Source organism: Sturnira hondurensis, unplaced genomic scaffold (assembly GCF_014824575.4).
Source record: "Sturnira hondurensis isolate 20B ecotype Veracruz unplaced genomic scaffold, ASM1482457v3 Scaffold0008640, whole genome shotgun sequence".
NCBI lineage: Eukaryota > Metazoa > Chordata > Mammalia > Chiroptera > Phyllostomidae > Sturnira > Sturnira hondurensis.
Window position 1 is genome coordinate 23,279,306 of NW_028081271.1, and position 19,643 is coordinate 23,298,948.

The 19,643-nt window shown below is 37.7% G+C and overlaps 2 pseudogenes; one reads left to right on the forward strand and one right to left on the reverse strand.

The window, feature by feature from the left end:
* The first annotated feature begins 312 nt into the window (after positions 1 to 312).
* LOC118993264 (uncharacterized) lies at positions 313 to 412 on the forward strand (annotated as a pseudogene).
* Positions 413 to 17,724: 17,312 nt separating this feature from the next.
* Positions 17,725 to 18,605, reverse strand: LOC118993012 (protein YAE1 homolog; annotated as a pseudogene).
* Positions 18,606 to 19,643: the final 1,038 nt, after the last annotated feature.

A 19,643-nucleotide genomic window follows, 5' to 3' on the forward strand; every position in this document is an offset into this window, starting at 1 on the left:
GTAGTCTCTTATATCCTGGTCTCTTTTAACTCAGTGATGATTTTGAGAATCAGTCATGTTGTTCCATTTATTAGTAGTTCCTCACATTTTGTTGTTAAGTAGTATTCCTTTGCATGGGTATACCATAATTTGTTTAGTCACCAGTTGGACTCATATCTTGAAATTTTTCTTCATGAGTCAAGATCCTGGTCATCCCAAACTATTCTGAGTCAAGAATTGCCCTGAGTTATAGCCAGTCTGTTGACAAAAGGATTAACTTCTGCTCCAGAATATTTAAAGAACTCTCAAAATTCAAAAAGAAAAGAAGAGTGCTTGCTTCAGCAGCAATACTAAAATTGGACTAATACAGGGAATACTAGCATGGTTTCTGCATATCAATGACATACAAATTTTTTAAACATTCTATATTTCAATTGAATGAAGGTTGTCGAAAGTGCTACAAACTTCCAGTTATAAAATAAATAAGTACTGGGAAGGAAATATACAACATGATGACTATAGTGAATGCTTTATGATATATTTAAAAGTTGCTAAGAATGTAGATCCTAAAAGTTCTCAAAGAAATTTTTTTCTTTTTCTGTATCTATATGAGAATATAAATGTAATTTATTTTGGTAATCACTTTACAACATATATAAGTTAAGTCATTACCTGTAACTTGTACAGTGCTGAATTTCAATTATCTCTCAATAAAACTGGGGTGGGGCAAAAAAAAAGTCCAATTACAAAATGGTAAGTTACTTAACTAGGCACTTTGTCAAGAAGACAGAAACTTATTGAAAAAAATCATACAAAAGATTTTTAACATCATTTATAATTAATAAATGCAAATTAAAACTACAATGATGACTACACACTTATTAGAATGGCTGAAAAATAAGCAAAAACCTGAACAGAGTAACTAGTACCTCATACTTTGTTTTGGGGAATTCAAAATTGTATAATCACTTTTAACAGAGTTTGGTGGTTTCTTATACATTTCAACATAAACTTACCATACAATTTATCATCAGGGCCCAGGGCAGGATCCCCAAGATATTATACAATGGCCTATTGGTTATTTTGAATTCAAGTTACTTAGAAACTGACATGCAAGAAGAACATTCTGACTTCTCTGTTCCTCTAAAAGCAGAATCTCCAGTATGAAAGGGGCCCTCTCCACACCTGGAGACATCTCTTATCACTAAACCCAATAACCCTGATTAAACAAATTGTGCTGGTTTTATTCTTTTACTACTCAAGCCCAAACTTTGTTTAGATTCTTCAGTAACAAATATCCAAACCTTGCTTACATTCCTTTCTAATGAGCACTAACTTTGTTTTTTGTTGTGGACCGCTCTGCCTGGTTCCAGGAATTGTAACTCTACCCACTGTGGCCAAGGATGAGTCAGTGACCTCTGGAAAGCAAGCAGCAGGAGACAAAGCTTGTCTCTCTGGTAGCAAATGCTGCCTCAGTCTCCTCACTGCCCCTAAAGCATGGTTGAAAGTCCTTGATGGGTAAGTCTCCTCACAGCAGAGAGCAACCTAAGCCAGACTTGACCACTTGGGAGGCCATCATGGAAGGACTCAGGGGACTGCAACAAAGAGCAATGGACTCTCACCCCGCCTCCCGGCTTTGACATAGCCCAAGTCTCCATGTTGTCTGTGAGAAGCACTACCTGGCTCTAATTCCTTTAAGCCTGAATACCTGATGGGGAGGGGTGCAGCTCCTTGCCTTGCTAGAGCTTATCCAGGGAAAACTCTGATATCACAAAGAAAACCCTATGAAATCTGGCAGCTCATGAAAAATCTATGAAATCTGCTCTCCTAAGAGTGCTTTCATTCATATGTTACGGGTTCAAGCAGGAAACCCTAAAAACTCTCTTCCTGACTGAGTGACTCAGACTAAGCCCTCAGATTTCTTTGAAATGTTATCTACTGTTTGATCCTTGCCGCCCCATATTCCTGTGTATTACAACCCAATAAAAGCCCCTGGAGGAGGGGAATCAACACCTTTTTCCCCTGAGGAACTGATCGCTGCTCAGGCCTTTTTCCTCTGGGAAACTGTCCACCTCTCCTCCCCAAGCAGATCATGTCTCAGTCATGTTTACTCTCATCTGTGGCACACAGGAGAACTTGTGAGGAAAGTCACCCCCACAGTTTTATTTTCCTGTCCATTTCTTCATAAGTTTCTTGTCTCCCTGATTCTATCTCTCATGCTCTTAGGTGTTTACCCTAGATAAATAAAAACATATGTTCAAACAAAACCTGCACATAATTATTGATAGCTGCTTTATTCACAATTGCCTAAAACTGAAAACAAGACACATATATTTCAACGGGTGAATAGATAAATAAATGAAGTTACTTGCTTATCATGAAATATGCCTCAGCAATAAAAATAAATGAACTACTGAAACACATCAACATTGATGAATCTCTAACACATTATTCTAAATGAAAAAAAAGCCTAATTCAAAAGTTATAATTCAATTTTTATGACATTTAGTATAATATTACACACCAAAACTATGTAGGGAACATAGGAGCTGGCATTTAGGGATAAAATCATTACCATAAAACAGCTAGAGTGCCATGGGAGTCTCTGCTCATTAGTCAAACTGGCAGCAGGGGAAGGTTCTTACACTGAGTGGACCAAAAGCTAGAGATATGAATGGATAGTGCCTGGGCACACAAGAAAAGGTAAAAAGATGAATGGATAGGGCCCCAAGCATGGCAAAAGCTAGAAAGATAATTGAATTAGGAAAAAAACTCTCTTGTTCCTATTCCTGTAAGAACGACAGGCTTAAGCAGAAGGATGGAGATGATCTTTAAGATGAAAGTTCACCATTCTTCCAGGTAGTGCAACACCTGAATAAACCTCTTTCCTTTTGCATCAACATCTGCCTCATGAGTTTTGCTCTTTGTAGCAACAGGCAGCCAAGCCTCCATGTTTCATTTGATAACAGCTTTGGCAAACCCAGATAGGATCATGTGGATCTCAGTAAGTCCAGGAGGGCTTGGGCTCAGGTCCCACCTGTTTGTGGCAGGCTGACCCAGACAGCACAGCTATGTGGATTTACCAGTCTCAGGGAATGGTATTGCACTCAGTTTGAGGTGTCAGACACCTGAACTATCTGGCTGGTGAAAGGAAAAAGATCTGGGAAAAAGATGGACTCCGAGACTAGGTGAGTCAAACTGGCATGCAAACTGGCCTTTATACCACTGTAATCTGGTGAGAACTATTTGGGTCTTTGCGTAATTGGGGTCTGGTTAAGACCATTTGTGCCTTCACACCACTGGGGTCCATTTAGGACTCCTTGCAGTGTTTGTTGGAAGGAGATAAAACACTAGGACTCTCTTGTGGGCACTCATTTGAAATAATAGGAACTGTGGATTCAAATTTTCTTTATATGTTCCATTTTGTCTGGGATATTGTTATGGTTATCATTTTGGGTTTGTACTTTTGTGCCATCATGGGTTGCTTTGTTTCAATTGAAGGGAGCTGCCTGGACTGAATTGTTTTATTGTTGTTCTATTACAGTTGGCTTAATTTTCCCCAATTGCTCTCCCCTGCCACACCCAATCACCTCTCCCACCATCCCTACACTGTTGTCCATGCCCACAGTTCATTTATACCTGTTCCTTGGCTAGACTCTTCCCCTTCTTTCCTCCTTCCCTCCTTCCTCTGGTCTCTGTCAGTCTGTTCCTTGTTTCCATGCTTTTGGTTCTATTTTGCTCATTTGTTTTGCTGAATTTTACCATATTTGTCCAATGTCTAGGAATTGGCTTTCTATTGTAACATTGCCTGGCCTATGTGTACTTTAAACTGTGAGGAAAATGGCCCATAAATGCTTCTATAAACCATCATGCAATTGGAATTATTTGCCAACAATCAAGGAAATAGGACAAAATACCTTATGTCCAGGAATTTTTGTCTTTACACAATAAGAATTTGGCAAGGAAAAGGAACCACTTAATCATGCAGAGAAGGGGAGTGGCTTCAACTCTTCTACCTAATAGTAAGACAAATGAAGAAAAGGAAAATGAGGGAATGAGTCTCTTTAATGCCCTGAACCCAGGGGATGCAGGATTAGAAGCAGGAAGACTTCCCCCATAACCACTCCTTCTGCTGGATACCCCTGAAATAGGGCCCAGAGGGTAATAGACACACCCCTGTTTGAGAAAGAAATGACCCCCCCCCCAAAGACCTGGCAGGGAATCCAATTTAGCCAGAGAACATCCCTATTTGGAGCAGGACAATTTCCTTTGAGATAATCTTAAAAGTAGAATAAACCAGGAAAGTCAGATTGCTGGCTACTGTTGGGCCCACACTCCATTTTCCACTTCAGATTTACTGAATTGGAAGAATTCCAACCCCTCAAATAGGGAGTATTCTCAAAATGGTCATATTGCCTCCATTTCTGCCACTCACTATCCAAACTGGACAGATATACAAGCTCTCCTTAATGTCCTGCTAACAGTAGATAAAAGGCAGCTAGTTATAAATAAGTCCAATGAGGAGACTCATTGTCTCCACTAGCAAATTTATTTCCTTGCAGATGTGGAAGCTACATACTCAGTGCTAAACACAAAACTAACCAAGAAAAGCTCAGCTGCAGTGATGGTTATTGGAATGACTAGACAATTAGAAAAACAGCCATTCCTTCAACTTCTAGAATGACAGTGTGAGGATCAAAAACCCTCATTTCATTGCTTGGTCAGAATTTACTTTTTAAATTGGATGCATAAATGACTTTTTCTCCTGTGAAGCAGCAGTTGTGTATAGAAGTCCCACTGGAACGTGCTCTCTAGCTCAGGAACTCTTGACTTGCCTGGAAGGACCCAGAAGTGAATGAAGTCTCTTCCTACCTGAGATCTATGAGTAAGTTGATCAAGCCATTTGGCCTGACAGAATTCCAAGTAAACCAGTTAACATCCAAATCATAAAAATTAATCTAACAAAAAAGTCACAGTTTTTTGTGCCTTTTCTTCTTACACAGGAGAAAAAATTACCCCTAGAAAAAGGAAGTTCTAGAGGGAATTTAATCAGTGTTATAGAAGTTCTTCAAATCAGAATTAATTCAGTCAATAAAATATCCTTATAACACTCTTATTTTGCTAGTCAAAAAACCTCACTCTGATAAATATTAATTTGTACATGATCATAGGGTCATAAATGACATTGTCTAGAATATTCATTTTACCATGCCAATTCTTCTACACTGTTGACCATAGTGCCTGGGTATAGACTTGAAGTACTGGACTATGCTTTTCAGTACTAGACTTGAAGGAATCTTTTTTCTGCATCCCAACAGATGAACAGACACAATTACTATTTGCCTTTAAGTGTCAGGACCTAGGAACTAAAGTCACACTCCAATACTGTTGCCACAAGAATTTAAGAATTTTCCAATTATATTTGGGGAAATACTAGCAAAAGCTTTAACAGATATTCAATTGAAATTAGTTCTTCTGCAATATATAGATAATTTACTGATAACTACCAACACTTATGAAGACTATTTGCTCAACATCATCATAGTCCTAAATTATTTGTCTAAAGCAGGATATAAAGTATAACCTCATGACAATCAAATTTTCAAATGGGAGGAACCAATATCCGGAATTCCAACTGAAACAGGGCACTAGGAGTTTATAGAAGTTCTTGCTGATTGAAAACAAGCCATTGATATAATAAAAACCCCAGAGAACTGAAGGCAGCTTCATGGATTCTTATGGATTACAAGCCTGTGCTGAACTGGGATTCAAAACTTTGGATTTATAGTGAAACCACTGTGTAATTTTTAAAGGACTAAACACTGAACCTTTGCATGGACAAGATACTGTCAGGTGGCATTTGACACCTTGAAGGAGAAACGAGTTCCAGCTCTTGTACTAGAAGTGCCCAATTTAAGAAACCTTTCAAATTATACATTCATGAAAGGCAAGAAATCAGACTGGGGATACTAAATCAAACTCTGGGAATTTCCCTTCAACTGCTGGCTTATCTCTCAAAAAATTGAATCACATGACAAAGAGATGTCCACCATGTTTCTGGATAGTAGCAGCTACCTGTGACATCTTATAGAGAGCAAAGAAATTCACTCTGGGGCAACCTACTATATGGTATTAGCACCGCGCCAGGTCCTAACTCTATTGAGACAGAAAGGCTTATGGCAGGGAACACTGAAAAATATCAGGCCATTTTATGAGACAACTCAAATGTGACCTTACAGACTACCACTACTTTAAACCCAGTCTTTCTACTCCTAGGATCAGACCTCCAACATCATTGCTTAGAAATTATGGACAAAGTTTATTCCGTGTGACCAAATCTATTGGACCAGCTGCTGACATAATCTTGCTAAGAATTACATATAGATGGGAACAGTTTCATGGAGGATGATCAGCAATGAGCTGGGTACAAGATAGTCATCAAATACAAGATAATAGAAGCCCAAGCTCTTGCTGTAAAAACCTCAGCACAAAATCTGGAACAGATAGCCCTACCCAGAGGCTTATAATTGCCCCAGAAAAAGAATGTTAACATCTAAACTGACTCTAAATATGCCTTCATGGTAGTCCATGAGGCTATATGGAAAGAAAATGGACTCCCAATCTTGGGGAATAGGACAACACATGCAAAAGAAATTTTATAATTCCTAGAGGCAGTGAATCTACAGAACCAGATGGCCATAATGCACTGCCCAGGACACCAGAAAAACACTTTTCAAACAAGACTGGGAAACCAAAATGCTGAGAAAGCAGGAAAACAAGCTGCCCAAGGACCCCATTTCTTGAGGATTTGATCCTACAACTAGATATGTCAGAATTTAAATGTAATTGCATAGAATAAGTCATGGAACAAGCCCATGAATGGGGATTTTCTAATACTAACCCTAATTCTGTATGGAAGATCAACACTCATGCTATAATCTTACTCCCTGAAGTTCCAGTGTATCCCATCCTCAAACACGTATATGAAGGCATCCATCAAGGAATGAGTGCTTTATAGAACTCATTAGACCACACTTAAAGGGCCCTCATTTGCAAGGACCACAGATGATTATTCAAGCCTGTCAGATATATCCAAAAACAATTCTGAGGAAGAACATGCCCCAGTGGAAAAGAGAGTATAATATAAAGAAATAGGCCTATTTCATGACTGGTAAGTTGACTTTACACAGAGGCCCAAAACCAGAGAAAACGTTTTATTTTTATTAGTTTTTGTGAACACTTTTTCTGGATGGGTTGGGGAATACTATACTAGAACTGGGGTAGCAAAACTTCTACCCCAGTATTTCTTTATGGAATAAAGAAATATTTCATAAGTTTGGATTTTCTCACAGCATTCAAAGTGACAATGAACTGTCATTGACTTCAGAAATTGCACAGAAGATAGGACAAGCACTACAGATTCCATGGGAGCTATAGGCATCTTGGAGATCATCTATGGAAAGGACTAGAAAATACACCATACAATAAAGAAAACCCTGGTGAAAATAGGCCAGGAAACACATCTGAAATGGGACTTGGAACTCCCTATTTCCTTGTTCTTAATTTTGGTAGCATCCTGAACTGGGCTTCAGTTAAGCCTTCTTAAAATAGTTTATGAGACCCTTCTAAGTTTCTGTTTTATGGTTACTCAATTTAGATGCACTGCGTGAATCAAAAATCAAACAATGTGTACAACTTTTACTGACAATTTTTCACAAGTTTGTTTATTGTAGGTCTATCTACCTATCTCACAAGCCCTGATACCCATTCCAGCTGGGAGACTGAGCCTTACTAAAGATCTGGAAGACTCGAGGGCCTGAACAGCAGTTAACTGAGCAATAGACCAGTCTCTATGATGTTCTGATGACAAAAATTTCCTCCCTAAAACTCTTAGGAAACAAGCCTTGACTCTACTACACACAGATAAAATGATTGCCTCCTAAGGAGGAGTTGAATATTGCTGCTGCTGTTGATACTGCAAAGGAAAGCTCCACCTGAACTCTGGAATGAGATTTAAACTTCATCTTTAGAAAGGTACATTTCCATCCCAAGCTAAGTGACAATGTTACTTTTTATTTTATTTTATTTCTTTTTTCTTTTCCTTCTCTTTCCTGCATTCCTTAAACAGTGGCTTTCTCAGAAAAATTATTCTGCTGTGGGAAGTTGCAAATTAAAGTCCTTTTGGGGGTTAGATCATGGGGATCCTTTAGTCTCTTTAGTTTCCGACCTCTCAGTAAACACTTGATTGTTTGTCTGCACAATATGTCTCATGTTGGAAGCCTATCTGCAACACCATCTCTTGAAGCATGAAGCAGTCTATATGTTCACTTCTTCAGCAGTGCCAGCCTTGAGACACCACATATGCCACCTTACAAAGACAGCAATCCTTTTTCTTCATGTAGTCTTCCCTCCATTCCTGACCCCTCTCTTCCTTTGCTAGATAGTAAGAATATATGGACCCAGATATAGGTAAGACTATGTCCTTTGCCAGCAGGAAGTAACTACAGAAGAATGAGAACTTTGTCTATTTACCCTTGTAACATTACAAGATCCAGAGTTTTCAAGGGGGCAATTATTACCATAAAACAGTCTAAGTACCAGGGAATTCTCCATCTGTTGGCCAAGATGGTTCCAGAAGGAGGTTCTTACACTGAGTGTGCTGAAAGCTAGAGATATGAATGGATAGAGCCCAATCACTTGTGGTAAACTAAAAAGATTAATGGATAGGGCCCAAGTGTGCTAAAATCTAAAAAATGAGTGGGTAGGACCCAGAGTATGTCAAACACTAGAAAGATAATTGAATTAGAAAAACAAACAACAACAAAAAAATCACCCTTCCCTGTCCTTGTAAGAACTGTGGGCTTGAGCAGGAGAATGAAGATGGTTTTTTTGATGGGAGTCGACAGTTCTTCCAGACTGTCCAGCAACTGAATAAACCTCTTGCCTTTGCATCAGTACCTGCCTCATAAATTTGGCTTTTTGTGAAAACAGACAGCTGAACCTCTATTTTTGTTTGAGAACAAATGAGTATAAAAGACATCAGAAAATTTTGACAGGTATAGCAATGGTTCTGTATTTTGATTGAGGTGGGGGTTGCATGACTATACTTGTTTGTCAAAACTCATAGAACTAGCCCTTGATGGTGTGGCTCAGTACATTGAGCACTGGGCTGTGAACCAAAGGGTCACTGGTTTGATGCCCAGTCAGGGTATATGCCTGGGTTGCAGACCAGGTACCCAGTAGAGGGGACACAAAGGCAACCACAGCAGTGGTTTGATGTTTCTCTCCCTCTCTTTCTCCCACCCTTCCCCTCTGTCCAAAAATAAATAAATAGGGACTTCCAGCCAAGATGGAGGCATCATTGGAGACACTGTACCTCCTTGTATAACCAAATTTAAGGACAACAAAGATTTAGAAACAAAAACACAACCAGAACAGACAGAAAATTTAACTGTACTGAAGTCCAACAACAATGAACCATCCAGATCAGTAAGTGGGGCGGAGTTGGCCACTGGCAGAGAATGGGTCCCAGGAGGAAAAGGTGGTGGTTGGCAATCCAGGCATGGGGAGGAAACCAGCAAACCCAGTAAGGTGCACAAAGTGGTTGGCTGACCATGGATACACATTCACGTGCAAATAAACCATGCAATAAATGGGCAGTGAGACAAACTGCACAACCCAGGGCCCTAGCAAAAGGAAACAAAGCCTAAAAGCAACTATTGAAAAGGTGCCAGGTTGTGGGAAGCAGCAGAGGGGACCAAAATCTGAGAGAGCACTGAACAAGTGCCATTGCTCCCTCTCTGACCCTGTCCCCACATACAGCATGACAACCCAACAACTCTGTTGCCCCACCCAGGTGAACACCTAATGCTCTGCTCCTCACTGCATAACAGGCATGATCTGAAAAAAAAATAGCTCAAATGGAAGAACAGATCAAAGCCCCAGAGCCAATACTTTTAAGTGACCAAGAGATAGCCAACCTACCAGATGCACCGTTCAAAGCATTGGTGATCAGGATGGTCACAGTACTTGTTGGTTTTGGTTACAAATTAGATGAAAAACATGAAGGCTACACTAAGTGAAATGAAGGAAATGCACAGGGATCCAATAGTGATTGAAAGAAAACTGGGACTCAAGTCAGTGGAGTGGACCAGAAGGAAGAAAGAAATGACCAACCAGAAAAGAATGAAGAATCAAGAATTCAACAAAATAAGGAGAGGCTTAGGAACCTCCAGGACATCTTTAAACACTCCAACATCCAAATTATAGGGGTACTAGAATGGGAAAAGGAAGAGCAACAAGTGGAAAACTTATTTGAACAAATAATAAAGGAGAACTTCCCCAACCTGGCAAAAGAAATAGACTTCCAGGAAGTCCAGGAAGCTCAGAGAGTCCCAAAGAAGTTGGACCCAAGAAGGAACACACCAAGGCACATCATAATTACATTAGCCAAGACTAAAATGAAGGAGGGAATCCTAGAAGCAGCAAGAGATAAGGGGAAAGTCACCTACAAAGGAATTCCCATCAGACTTCCAGCTGGTTTCTCAAAAGAGACCTTACAGGCAAGAAGGGGCTGGAAAGAAGTATCCCAAGTCATGAAATCCAAAGACCTACAACCAAGATTGCTCTATCCAGCAAAGCTTTCATTTAGAATGGAAGGACAGATAAAGTGCTTCTCAGATAAGGTCAAATTCAAGGAGTTCATCATCACCAAGCCCTTATTATATGAAGTGTTAAAGGGACTTACCTAAGAAAAAGAAGATAAAAATATGACCAGTGAATGGGCAGCAAACTTAGTTATTAACAGCCACACCTAAAACAAAAGCAAACTAAGTGGACTCCTAAAACAGGAGTGGAGCCACAGAAATGGAGATCAGATGGAAGGTTACTAACAGGAGATTTGAAGGAGGAGAGAGGGAGAGAAGGTACAGAGAATAAGTAGCATAGATGGGGAGAAAATAGGGGGAGGGCAAGAGTAGTATGGAAAATGCAGAAGCTAAAGAACTTGTGACACATAGATTTGAACTAAAGGGAGGAAGGTGTGTGGGAGGGGAGGTGCAGGGTGGAGGGTAATGAAAGGGGGGAATGGGACAACTGTAATGACATAATCAATAAAATATATTTAAAAATAAATAAATTTCTTTCTAAAACCTCATAGAACTATATATTGAAAAGAATGAATTTTGTTGTATGTAAGTAATTTCAATTTTAAGAAGTGTAAGAATGGTAAAAAGTGATTAATATATAATAATTCATTAAAGAAATACTTGCATATAGCAAACAGTGTGAAGTTGGCACCTAAACTGATGGAAGAAATTGACACATTTCTTCTGGTAGGAGTAGTGGTTTAGTATTTGAACTGGCTAGGTCTGCTGCCTTTGGAGTTAAGAAGTTACTTGATATTGGGAGATCACAGAAATGGGAGAGCTTATTTTATATCCTCCAGCTGAACAGCATGCACCCCACTGTAGAAGACTGCCATTGTACTTAGATGGATATCTTATGAAAAGAAAACAGGAGGCTTTTTGTTCTACCCCTATGAGATTTTACCAGTGGAATCTGCAAACCCACCCCTACCCTCAGCACCATGAATGGTTTCTCTTGGGTTTGACTAGGTTTTCAGAATTTTTAAAAATCTGCAAGTCATGTTAACATACAAAGTTTTAAAATGATTGGATTGAATGTTTATTCAGTAAAACTGAGTTATATGTTGCATACCACAAGATGCCGGGCATTAAACAGATGAAGTAAATTAAAAACAAAAACAAAGAAAAGCCAGGACCTTAAGGATGACATACAACGCAAGGAGATAAAGGATTTCAATGTAAATGGGGAACCCAGGGTAGTATTGACAGGTCTCAGAGAAGATGCTCTAGATGGCCTTACTTTATGGTGGAAGGTTGTCCCACTCACCCAAGGGAGGCCCCTGTTTCCCTTTCCTCTTCAGCACTAGGAATGGCTCCCCTTTCCAATCCAGCCTATCTGCTGGACATCTTAGTTGTCTCTGTATAGCTCTCTGATTACTGAAAAGGTTTATTTTCTCTTTATTTCATTAAGCTTTTCAGTTGACATGTCTGTGAAAATTGTCATCTTGTGTATTTAACCTATTATTTATTGGTCTCTTTGCCAACATCTTATTGAATTACATTTTCTTTTATTTCTATGTTGTATTATATGTTTCCAATTGGTAATATTCTCATGAGGTTCAAATTTCAAGAACTAAAGAGTCTTCTATAAAATCTCACCTCTACTCCTGACCTTCAACTACCTCATTTCTTATTTATTTTTCTTGAGATATTTAGTGTATGTGAAGGCAAATAATTTGTATAAGCATTCACACAAATGCACACAAATGATGAATTGTTTAAGCATTCTCTACTTGTTTAATGGTATATCCTGGAAATTAGTATATATCAAGACAAAGGATTTCCTCATTCTTTTTTTAGATTGTAGTGTACTACTTTGATGGAAAGCATCATAAAATATTTAAGCAATCTAGCACTAAGAGACATCATATTGTTTACAACATTATTCTTGATTCTTTAAAACATATAATGTTTATCCTGATTTCTGATTCTGACCTTCTGTTGTTGATATATAAAAATGCCTTTTATGGTTCAGTGGATGGAGTGCAGGCTGCAAACCAAAGGGTTGCTGGTTCAGTTCCCAATCAGGGCACATGACTGGATCATTGGCTGGATCCCCAGTGTGTGACATGTGAGAGGCAACTACACTTTGATGTTTCTCTCCCTCTTTCTCCTTCCTTTTCCCTCTCTCTAAAAATAAATAAATAAAATATTTTTAAATGCCTTTGATTTCTGAATATCGACTTTGAACCCTGCTGTTTTGCCAAATTTCCTTATTAGTTTGAGTGCTTTTTGGGGTAGAGTCTATAAGCTTTTCTATGTACACTATCATATCATCTGCAAAAAGTGGCAGTTTTTTCTTCTTTCCAATTTGGATGACTTCTTTTTCTCTTTCTTGTCTGATTGCTGTGGCTAGGACTTCCAATACAATGTTGAATGGAAGTGGCAAAAGCAGACATCCTTGTCTTGTTCCTGATCTTAGTGGGAAAATATTTAATTTTTCCCCATTGCATATGATATTGGCTATAGGCTTTTTGTATATGGCCTTCATCATGTTGAGGAATGCTCCCTCTGTTCCCATTTTGCTGAAGGTTTTCATTATAAATGAGTGTTGTACATTTCAAATGCTTTTTCTGCATCTATTGATATGATCATGTGCTTTTTGTCTTTCCTTTTGTTTACGTGATGCATTATGTTTATCAATTTGCTAATGTTGTACCATCCTTGAATCCCTGGGATGAATCCCAGTTGATTATGTTGCATGATCTTTTTAACGTATTGCTGGATACAGTTTCCCAAAATCTGTTGAGGATTTTAGTGTCTGTGTTCATCAGCAATATTGGCCTGTAGCTTTCTTTCTTTCTTGTGCCTTTATCTGGTTTTGGAATTGGTATGATGCTGCCTTCATAAAACCAGAGATATTGAAACAAAGAATAAGCTGACAGTAACCAGAGAAAAAGGGGGAGAAGGATAATGGGAGAAAATAGGGGATGGACCATCAAGGAACATGTATAAAAAACACATGGGTGAAGCCAAAGTGGGTAGGTTTGAGGGTCGGAGGCAAGGATAGGTAATGCAGGGACACCTGGTGGGATGAAAATGGATAAAACTGCACTTGAACAACAATAAATAATAAATATATGTTGTGTATATGTGTTAATAAATATAATAAACATACATTATACTAAATATTATCTATTTAATCTTTATTATATTTTTCACATTATCATTTAGTCCCCTTATATCACCTTCACCCCAGCAATCACCATACTGTTGTCCATGTCCATGAGTCCTTTTTCCTTTTGGCTCAATACCTCCACTCCTTAACCTCTCCACCACCTGCTAAGTGTCATATGTTCCATATCTATGAGTCTGTCTCTGTTTTGCTTGTTAGTTCACTTTGTTCATTAGATTTCACATAAAAGTGAAATCATATGGTATACACTCTGACTGGCTTATTTCACTTAGCCTGCTATTCTCCAGATCCATGCATACTGTTGCAAAGGGTAAAATTTTCTTCTTTTTTGTGGCTGAGTAAAATTCCATTATGTAAATGTCCAGCAGTTGTTTTATACACTGATCTACTGATGTGCACTTGGGCTGTTTCCATATCTTGGCAACTGTAAGTAACGCTGCAATGAACATAGAGATGGATATATTCTTTCCTTTTTATATTTTTATTATTGTTCAAGTACAGTTGTCTCCATTTTCCTCTCGTCACTCTCTCCTCCCCACACATCTGCACCTCCTGCCCTTGGTCCTACCCCACTTTGGCTTTGTCCATGTGTCCTGTATACAGATTTCTTGACAAAACTTTCTCTTTTCTCTCCCATTATCCCCTCCACTCACCTCTCTGGTTACTGCTAGTTTGTTCCTTGTTTCAGTGTCTCTGGCTATATTTTGCTTGCTTATTTTGTTGATTAGGTTCCACTTAATAGGTGAGATCATAAACTGTTTCTCTTTCACTGCCTGGCTTACTTCAGTTAGCATAATGCTTTCTAGTTCCATCCATGTTGTTGAGAAGAGTAGGAGCTCCTTCTCTCTTTCTGCTGAGTAGTATTCCATTGTGTAAATTTACCACAGTTTTTTGATACACTGTTTACTGATGAGCACTTAGGTTGCTGCCAGCACTTGGCTATTGGTTGCTGCCAGCACTTGGCTATTGTAAATTGTGCTGCTATCAACATTGGAGTGCATAGGTTCTTTTGAATAGGTTTTCCAGGATCCTTGGGGTATAATCACAACAGTGGTATTGCTGGTTCAAAAGGCAGTTCCATTTTTAGTTTTCTGAAGAAATTCTACTCTGTTTTCCACAGTGGCTGCACCAGTTTTCATTACCACCAGCATTGCACTAGGGATCCCTTTTCTCCATGACCTCTCCAATGCTTGTTTGTTAATTTGTTTATGACGGCCATTTTCACCAGATGAGAAGAATTAACATCATTAAAGTGTCTATACTACCCAAAGCCGTTTGTAGATTCAACACAATTCCTATCAAGATTGCAATGATGTATTTCACAGATCTAGAGCAAGTATTTCAAAAAATATATATGGAATCAGAAAAGACCTGCATAGCAACTGTGGTCCTGAGAAAGAAGGACAAAGTTAGAGGAATCATGCTACCTTATATCAAACTATACTACAACGCCATAGTTATCAAAATGGTATAGTACTGGCATAAAAGACACAGAGATCAATGGAACAAAACAGAGTCATCATTTAAGAGAGTCAATAAACGGTCACTATTGACTTAAACTATCTTTAGTCCATTGTATGTGTTTGCTTCTTCTGCCAAATATTAATTGACTATAAAAGTGCAGATTTACTACTGGGCACTCTATTTTGTTCCACTGATTTTTGTGTCTGTTTTTATGCCAGTACCATGTTGTTTTGATTACTATGACTTTGCACTATGCTTTGATATTAGGTAGCATGATTCCTCTAACTTTGTTCTTTTTTCTCTGGATTAAAGTTGCTATGTAGGTTTTTTTCTGGTTCCATATAATTTTTAAAATATTTGTTCTAGATCTGTAAAATATATCATTGGAATCTTGATAAGAGTTTCACTGAATTTATAGATTGCATTAAGTAGTATAGAAATTTTAATGATGTTAATTCTTCCTGTCTATGTACCTGGTATGTGCTTACACTAATTTGTAACTTCTTCCACTTCTTTCTTCAGTGTCTTGTACTTTTCTGAGTACAGTTCTTTTACATCTTTGGTTAGGTTTAATCTTAGGTATTTTACCCTTTTTGAAACAATTGTAAATTAGATTATTTTTTAATTTCCATTTCTGTTAGCTCATTATTGGCATATAAAAATGCAACTAAGCCCTGGCTGGTGTAGCTCAGTGGATTGAGCACGAGCCTGTGAACCAGACGATCACGGTTCAATTCCCAGTCAGGGCACATGCCTGGGTTGCAGGCCAGTTCCTAGCAGGGTACTCATGAGAGGCAACCATACATTGATATCTCTCTCCCTCTCCTTCCTTTCCCCTCTAAAGAAAAATAAATAAAATCTTTTAAAAATGCAACTGATTTCTGAATGTTAATTTTGTATCCTGCTACTTTTCTGAATTAATTTATCATTTTTAGTAGTTTCTTGGTGGAATTTTTGGGATTATCTATGTACAGTATCATGTCATCTGTAAATAAAGACATTTTCACTTCTTTTCCAATTTAGATGTCTTTTTTAAAGAATTTATTTATTTTTATTTTTAGAGAGGGGTAAGGGAGGGAGAAAGAGAGGGAAGAAACATTAATGTCTGGTTGCCTCTCACATACCCTTGACTGGGGAACTGACCTGCAACCCAGGCATGTACCCTGACTGGGAATCCAACTGGTGATCCTTTGCTTCGCAGTCTGGGACTCAATCCACTGAGCCACACCAGCCAGGGCCCAATTTGGAAGGCTTTTATTTCTTCTTCTTGGCTAACTGTTGTGGTTAGGACTTTCAGCACTATGCTGAGTAAGAGAGCTGAAAGTGAACAACCCTGTCTTGTCCCAATCTTGAAGAAAAAACTTGTTGTTTATGTCCATTGTGTATGATGCTGGTAGTGAACTTGTCATTTATGGACTTTATTGTGTTTAGGTATGTCCCCTCTATTCCCACTTTGCTGAAAGTTTTTATCATAAGTTGGTGCTGGATTTTATCAAAGCCTTTTCTTCGTCTATCAACATAATCATGTGGTTTTTAACCATTATGTTTATGTGGTGAATCACATTTATTGATTTGCAAACATTATACAATCCTTGCATTCCCAGAATTAACCCCACTTGTATATGATCTTTTATATGCATTGGCTGCATTCAGTTTTCTAATACTTTGTTGAGGACTTTAGTATCTATATTCATCAGTGATATTGGTGTATAATTTTCTTTCTTTGTAGTGTCTTTATCTGGCCTCATGAAATAAGCTTGGGAGCCTCTTTCCTCTTGAATTTAATGAAATAGTTTTAGAAGGAGAGGTATTCTCAAAATGTTTGATAAAATTTACCTGTAAAGCCATCTGCTCCAGGGATTTTGTTTGTTGGATGCTCTTTTTTTTTAATTGCTTCAATTTCATTAAGTGTAATCTATCTATTTACACTCTCCAATTCTTTCTGATTTATTTTTGGAAGATTGTTATGTTTCTAGGAATTTACCCATTTTATACACTTTGTTGGTGTAAGTTGTCCATAATATTTTCTTACATTCCATTGTATTTCTTGGGTGTCAATTGTTATTTCTCCTCCTTCATTTTTTATTTTATTTATTTGAGTCCTTTCTTTTTTTCTTGATGGGTCTGGTGAAGGGTTTGCCAATCTTGTTTATCTTTTTAAAGAACCAGCTCTTGGATTCATTGATATTTTGTATCATTTATTTTTACTCCGTTTAATTTATTTCTACTCTGATCTTAATTATTACCTTTCTTTTACTCACATTGGGCTTTGCTTGTTGTTCCTTTCCAAATGCTTCTATGTGTGAAGGAAGAGTATTTATTTGAGCTTTTTCTTGTTTCATGAGATAGGTTTGTAATACTATGAATTTTCCTCTTAGGATTGCTCTCCCAGTGTCCTACTGATTTTGAATTGTAGTGTTCTCATTTTTATTTGTTTTGAGGTATCTTTTGATTTCTTCCATGATCTTGTTGTTGACCCATTCATTGTTTTTTTTTTCAAAGGCTTATATTGCATTTAATAGTGTTAATTCTGAACATGTTTCAAATTTCCATGAAGGATAGTGAAGTGCTCAATATAAAAACCCAGTACAAATTTTGGTAAACTTGTTAACAGGTAAAATGTTCTATGGAATGTTCTGGACATTATTTTCATTAGAAAAGAAGATAATTCTCAAAGTTGCTTGAGGTATTGTAATATGTCTACTGATACTCCCAGCTGTTACACTAAACTGGCTGCCTGTTCTAAAATCCAAGCAAGGCTTGGATTTTCAGAATGTGCATGCTCCTGTATTCAACAACATTCTGAAGATGAACAATCTACCCCGCTAAGACTCTTGCTACAGTTTTTGTTAAACTCAGCATTATTTTCACAGAGTCTTTCATCTTTAGCTTCATCAATCTTTTTCTCAGCTGGCACTACATGACAAAGGTCCATATCCTGAATGGAGTCCAATAAATCGACAACATGGGGCTGTGGGGTGATTGATTTCAGATGTTTGAGCACATGCTCTTCTCACTGGTCAACTGCATCCAGAAGATCATTTATTTTACTGATTAATTTTACTGATAATTTATTTTACTGAACTATTATTGTGACGGTGACACCAGAAGAGCAAAGCACTCAAAGTTCGTCTGAGTTGTCCATAGTTCATCATGATTTCTGCACCTTCTTTATAACCTTGTTTGAAGCCTTGTTGAAGAGTAACTGCTTTGCCAGCCTCTAGTCCACCTCTATAGCCTTCTTTGACTCGTCTCCACAAGTGGCTCTACCATTTTCGATGCACCAGGAGTGACTCATCTGCTTCCTCATCAAACGCTTCCCCCTCCTTTCCACCGCCAGGCTCCAAAGGAGCAGCTCGAACCCACAACATCACGGAGGTAACCACTCATTGTTTAATAATATGTTATTTAGCTTCCATTTATTTTCATGTTTTTCAGTGTTCTTCTTGTGATGCATTTCTGGTTTCAAATCATTGTGGTCTGAAGAAATGCTTGATATGATTTCAATCTTCTTAAAATTATTGAGACTTGTTTTGTGTCCTAGCATGTGGTCAATCCTAGAAAACATTCTATATACATTTGAAAAGTATGAGTATTCTTCTGCTTTGGTGTAAAACACTTTAAAGACATTAATTAAATCCACTTGATTTAGTGTGTCATTTAAGGCCACTGTGTTGTTGTTGATTTTCTGCCTCGAAGATATATCCACTGAAGTCAATGGGGTGTTAAAATCCCTAACAATTACTATATTTCTGTCAATCTCTCCTTTTATGGCCACCAAGATTTGCTTTACATATTTAAGTGCTCCTATGTTGGGTGCATAAATGTTTACAAAGATTATATCCTCTTGTTGGATTGTTCCCTTTATCATTATGTAGTGTCCTTCTTGTCTATTACTATGTATAGCCTTGATTTTAAAGTCTATTTGGTCAGATATAAGTACTGCTACCTAAGCGATTTTTTTTCATTCACATGCATATCTTTTTCCAACTCTTTACTTTTAGTCTGTGTGTATCTTTTTATCTGAAATGGATCACTTAGAGGCAGCATAATATGGGTCTTGTTTTCTGATTCATTCAGCTACCCTTTGTTTTTTAGCGGGAACATTTAAGCATTTACATTAAAGATTATTTTTGATAGATATGTATTTAGTGTTATTTTATTGTTAGATTATTTTCCTCTGGGTTTTATTTTCCCTTTCTCTTTTTCTTCTTCTTTTTATAACAAGCCCTTCGATATATATATATATATATATATATATATATATATATATATATNTTTTTTTTTTTTTTTTTTTTTTGCAGTACTGTTTTAGTGTGAAAAACCCTTTAGCTTTTTCTTGTCTGGGGAGCTCCTTATTTCTCCTTTAATTTTAAATGATAGCCTTGCTGGTTAAAGTAGCCTTGGTTGTAGGTAAT